The following is a 6,000-nucleotide window of genomic DNA, read 5'->3' as shown; positions in this document are numbered from 1 at the left end:
CCCCTCTGTCCTACGCCACTTCTGATTTGTGCACCTCTAACACCTCTGCCCTGTTGCCCCCTGCAGCTTGTGTGAGAACCATCATCGGCGCTGTGTGCTGAGAATGCCTGAATCAAACAGTCTACAAGAGTAGCTTGTTTGGTTGCCAATATTTGTTTGAGGTTCTCATGTGGCATGATATTTTGCAATTTGCCTTTATAGCGAGGATCAAGGAGACAGGCCAACCAGTAATCGTCATAGGTCATCATTTTTATAATGTGTGGGTCCCTTTTGAGGATACGCAAGGCATAATCCGCCATGTGGGCCAATGTTCCAGTTGTCAAGTCAGTGCATATGCTGGGTTGAGGAGCACTTTCGGGCAAATCAACGTCACTTGTCTCCCTCAAAAACCCTGATCCCGGCCTTGCACCGCCAGCACTTTCTATTGCCCCCTGAGAAGCTTCCTCATCCAAAAAATACTCATCCCCATCATCCTCCTCCTCTTCGCCCGCCACCTCGTCCTGTTGACTTCCCTGAGCAGACAATGGCTGACTGTCATCAAGGCTTCCCTCGTCCTCGGCTGCAGACGCCTGCTCCTTTATGTGCGTCAAACTTTGCATCAGCAGATGCATTAGGGGGATGCTCATGGTTATTACGGCGTTGTCTGCACTAACCAGCCATGTGCATTCCTCAAAACACTGAAGGACTTGACACAGGTCTTGGAGCTTCGACCACTGCACAGCTGACAACTCCATGTCTGCCATCCAACTGCCTGCCCGTGTATGTGTATCCTCCCACAAATACATAACAGCACGCCTCTGTTCGCACAGTCTATGAAGCATGTGCAGTGTGGAGTTCCACCTTGTTGCATCATCGATGATTAGGCGATGCTGGGGAAGGTTCAAAGACCGCTGATGGTTCTGCATACGGATGGAGTGTACGGGCGAACGGCGGATGTGAGATCAAAGTCTGCGCACTTTTAGCAGCAGGTCGGGTAACCCCGGATAACTTTTCAGGAAGCACTGCACCACCAGGTTTAAGGTGTGAGCCAGGCAAGGAATGTGTTTCAGTTGTGAAAGGGCTATGGCAGCCATAAAATTCCTTCCGTTATCACTCACTACCTTGCCTGCCTCAAGATGTACAGTGCCCAGCCATGACTGAGTTTCTTGCTGCAAGAACTCGGACAGAACTTCTGCAGTGAGTCTGTTGTCGCCCAAACAATTCATTGCCAATACAGCCTGCTGATGCTTGCCACTAGCTGTTCCATAATTGGACACCTTGTGTGCAACAGTGGCAGCTGCGGATGGAGTGGTCGTGCGACTGCGGTCTGTGGACGAGCTCTGGCTTCTGCTGGAGGATGAGGAGGAGGAGGGGGGGACGAATGCCTACAGCCAACTGTTTCCTAGACCGTAAGCTGGGCAGAACTGTCCCAATATTACTGTCCCCTCTGGACCCTGCATCCACCACATTAACCCAGTGTGCCGTGATGGAGACGTAATGCCCCTGTCCATGCCTACTGTTCCATGCATCTGTTGTCAGGTGCACCTTTCTACTCACAGATTGCCTGAGCGCATGGACAATGCGGTCTTTTACATGCTGGTGGACGGCTGGGATGGCTTTTCTCGAAAAGAAATGTAGACTGGGTAGCTCGTAGCGTGATACAGCGTAGTCCATCAGGGCTTTGAAAGCTTCGGTTTCAACTAACCGGTAGGGCATCATCTCTAACGAGATTAGTCTAGCAATGTGGGTGTTCAAACCCTGTGTACTTCCTTTTCCTAACGAGAGTCTCATGTAGGGTGAGCTGGACTGGAGAGCTGCATATGGTGGAAATAGCGGGTGTGCCGGTGGACATGGGTGACTGTTGTGAACTATACTTCTTGGCTCCCTCTTGTGGTCACTAGTGGTATGGCACTGGGATTGTCTTTCCCCAGCTTGGTACCCACCTGGTTCGTTAGGCCAGGGGTGTTGCTATTTAAACTTCCTGGATTCTCAGTCTGGTGCCTGGCATCGTTGTAATCAGTTCATTTCTGTTTGCTCCTGTCTGCTGGTCCTGGTTCTTTGCAAGATAAGCTAAGTCCTGCTTCCTTATTTTTGGTTATTTGCATTGTTCTTATTTTTGTCCAGCTTGTACAAAATGTGATTCCTGATATTGCTGGAAGCTATAGGGGGCTGATATTCTCCCCCCACACCGTAGTCGGTTTGGGGGTTCTTGAATATTCAGCGTGGATATTTTGCTGACCGTATAAGTCATCTTCCTATATTCTGCTATTAGTCAGTGGGCCTCTCTTTGCTAAAACCTAGTTCATTCTTACGTTTGTCTTTTCTTCTTACCTCACCGTTATTATTTGTTGGGGGCTTGTATCCAACTTTGGGGTCTTTTCTCTGGAGGCAAGAAAGGTCTTATTTTCCCTTATAGGGTTAGTTAGTTCTCCGGCTGGCGCGAGACGTCTAGAATCAACGTAGGTACGTTCCCCGGCTACTGCTAGTTGTTGTGCAAGGATCAGGTATACAGTCAGCCTAGTTACCACTTCCCTATGAGCTGGTTTTTTGTGTTTGCAGACTTTGTTGTAAACCTCTGAGATCCTCTGCCATTGGGGTCATAACAGTATGCCAGGCCGAAGTGAATAGTTAATGCATTGCAGAAGCGGGTTTAAAAGAAAAGAAATTCTGAGTTTTTTTTTTTTTTCCTCCCCTTTTTCTCTGAGTGGCTTTAAGCTTTGCTGCAGACATGAATGTCCAGACTCTGATTACTAGTGTGGATCAGCTTGCTGCTCGTGTGCAGGGCATTCAGGATTTTGCTACTAGTAGTCCTATGTCAGAACCTAAAATACCTATTCCTGGGCTGTTCTCTGGAGATCGATTTAAATTTAGGAATTTTAGGAATAATTGTAAATTGTTTCTATCTTTGAGACCTCGTTCGTCTGGAGACTCAGCTCAGCAAGTTAAAATTGTTATCTCCTTTTTGCGTGGTGACCCTCAGGATTGGGCTTTCTCGTTGGCGCCAGGAGATCCGGCATTGGCAAATATTGATGCGTTTTTTCTGGCGCTCGGATTGCTTTATGAGGAGCCCAATCTTGAAATTCAGGCAGAAAAAGCTTTGCTGGCTATCTCTCAGGGCCAGGATGAAGCTGAAGTGTATTGCCAAAAATTTCGGAAATGGTCCGTGCTTACTCAGTGGAATGAGTGTGCTCTGGCCGCAAATTTCAGAAATGGCCTTTCTGAAGCCATTAAGAATGTGATGGTGGGTTTCTCCATTCCTGCAAGTCTGAATGATTCTATGGCGCTGGCCATTCAAATTGACCGGCGTTTGCGGGAGCGCAAAACCGCTAATCCTCTGGTGGTGTTGTCTGAACAGACACCTGATTTAATGCAATGTGATAGAATTCAGACTAGAATCGAACGGAAAAATCATAGACGTCAGAATGGGTTGTGTTTTTACTGTGGTGATTCTACACATGTTATATCAGCATGCTCTAAACGCCTAACAAAGGTTGTTAGTCCTGTCGCCATTGGTAATTTGCAACCTAAATGTATTTTGTCTGTGACTTTAATTTGCTCATTGTCTTCCTACCCTGTTATGGCGTTTGTGGATTCAGGTGCTGCCCTGAGTCTTATGGACTTGTCATTTGCCAAGTGCTGTGGTTTTGTTCTGGAGCCTTTAGAAAATCCTATCCCTCTTAGAGGAATTGATGCTACGCCATTGGCGGAAAATAAGCTGCACTTTTGGACACAAGTGACCATGTGCACGACTCCTGAACATCGGGAGGTGATTCGTTTTCTTGTTCTGCATAAAATGCATGATTTGGTCGTTTTAGGTCTGCCATGGTTACAGACCCATAATCCAGTTTTGGATTGGAGGGCTATGTCTGTGTCAAGTTGGGGCTGTCAGGGAATTCATTGCGATTCCTCGCCGGTGTCTATTGCTTCCTCTACTCCTTCAGAAGTTCCTGAGTATTTGTTTGACTATCAGGATGTATTCAGTGAGTCCAGGTCCAGTGTTCTTCCTCCTCATAGGGACTGTGACTGCGCTATAGATTTGATTCCGGGTAGTAAATTTCCTAAGGGAAGATTATTTAATCTGTCTGTACCTGAGCATGCCGCAATGCGTTCTTATATCAAGGAGTCTTTGGAGAAGGGGCATATTCGTCCATCCTCTTCCCCTCTTGGTGCGGGATTCTTTTTTGTGGCCAAGAAGGATGGATCTTTGAGACCTTGTATAGACTATCGGCTTCTGAATAAAATCACTGTTAAATTTCAGTATCCTTTGCCTCTATTGTCGGACTTGTTTGCCCGGATTAAGGGTGCCAGGTGGTTCACCAAGATAGATCTTCGTGGTGCGTACAACCTTGTGCGCATTAAGCAGGGAGATGAATGGAAAACTGCATTTAATACGCCCGAAGGTCATTTTGAGTACTTGGTGATGCCTTTTGGGCTCTCTAATGCTCCTTCAGTGTTTCAGTCCTTTATGCATGACATCTTCCGGAAGTATCTGGATAAATTTATGATTGTTTATCTGGATGATATTCTGTTTTTTTCTGATGATTGGGACTCTCATGTAAAGCAGGTCAGGATGGTGTTTCAGGTTTTGCGTGATAATGCTTTGTTTGTGAAGGGCTCAAAGTGTCTCTTTGGAGTGCAGAAGGTAAACTTTTTGGGTTTTATTTTCTCCCCTTCTGCTGTGGAGATGGACCCAGTCAAGGTCCGAGCTATTCATGATTGGACTCAACCCACGTCTGTTAAGAGTCTTCAGAAGTTCTTGGGTTTTGCTAACTTCTACCGTCGTTTTATCGCTAACTTTTCTAGCGTTGTTAAACCCTTGACGGATATGACCAAGAAAGGTTCTGATGTTGCTAATTGGGCTCCTGCAGCCGTGGAGGCCTTCCAGGAGCTGAAGCGCCGGTTTACTTCGGCGCCTGTTTTGTGTCAGCCTGATGTCTCACTTCCCTTTCAGGTTGAAGTGGATGCTTCTGAGATCGGTGCAGGGGCTGTTTTGTCGCAGAGAGGCTCTGGTTGCTCTGTAATGAGACCATGTGCTTTTTTTTCTAGGAAGTTTTCGCCTGCTGAGCGGAACTATGATGTTGGGAATCGGGAGTTGTTGGCCATGAAGTGGGCATTTGAGGAGTGGCGTCATTGGCTCGAGGGTGCTAAGCATCGTGTGGTGGTCTTGACTGATCACAAAAATCTCATGTATCTCGAGTCTGCTAAGCGCCTGAATCCTAGACAGGCTCGTTGGTCATTTTTTTTCTCCCATTTTGACTTTGTGGTCTCGTACCTGCCTGGTTCGAAGAATGTGAAGGCTGATGCTCTTTCTAGGAGCTTTGTGCCTGACTCTCCTGGAGTCTCAGAGCCAGCTGGTATTCTTAGAGAGGGAGTAATCTTGTCGGCCATTTCTCCTGATTTGCGACGTGTGTTGCAGAGATTTCAGGCTGGTAGACCTGACTCTTGTCCACCTGACAGACTGTTTGTTCCTGATAAATGGACCAGCAGAGTCATTTCCGAGGTTCATTCCTCGGTGTTGGCAGGGCATCCGGGGATTTTTGGCACCAGAGATTTGGTAGCTAGGTCCTTTTGGTGGCCTTCCTTGTCACGGGATGTGCGGTCATTTGTGCAGTCCTGTGGGACTTGTGCTCGGGCTAAGCCTTGCTGTTCTCGTGCCAGCGGGTTGCTTTTGCCCTTGCCTGTTCCGAAGAGGCCTTGGACACACATTTCCATGGATTTCATTTCAGATCTTCCGGTGTCTCAAGGAATGTCTGTCATCTGGGTGGTGTGTGATCGCTTTTCCAAGATGGTCCATTTGGTGCCCTTGCCTAAGTTGCCTTCCTCTTCCGATCTGGTTCCTTTGTTCTTTCAGAATGTGGTTCGCTTGCACGGCATTCCTGAGAATATCGTGTCTGACAGAGGATCCCAGTTTGTGTCCAGGTTCTGGCGATCCTTTTGTGCTAAGATGGGCATTGATTTGTCGTTTTCGTCTGCCTTTCATCCTCAGACTAATGGCCAAACGGAGCGAACTAATCAGACACT

Source organism: Ranitomeya variabilis, chromosome 4 (genome assembly GCF_051348905.1).
Source record: "Ranitomeya variabilis isolate aRanVar5 chromosome 4, aRanVar5.hap1, whole genome shotgun sequence".
Taxonomy (NCBI): Eukaryota; Metazoa; Chordata; class Amphibia; order Anura; family Dendrobatidae; genus Ranitomeya; species Ranitomeya variabilis.
Note: the sequence above shows the minus strand (reverse complement) of the source record.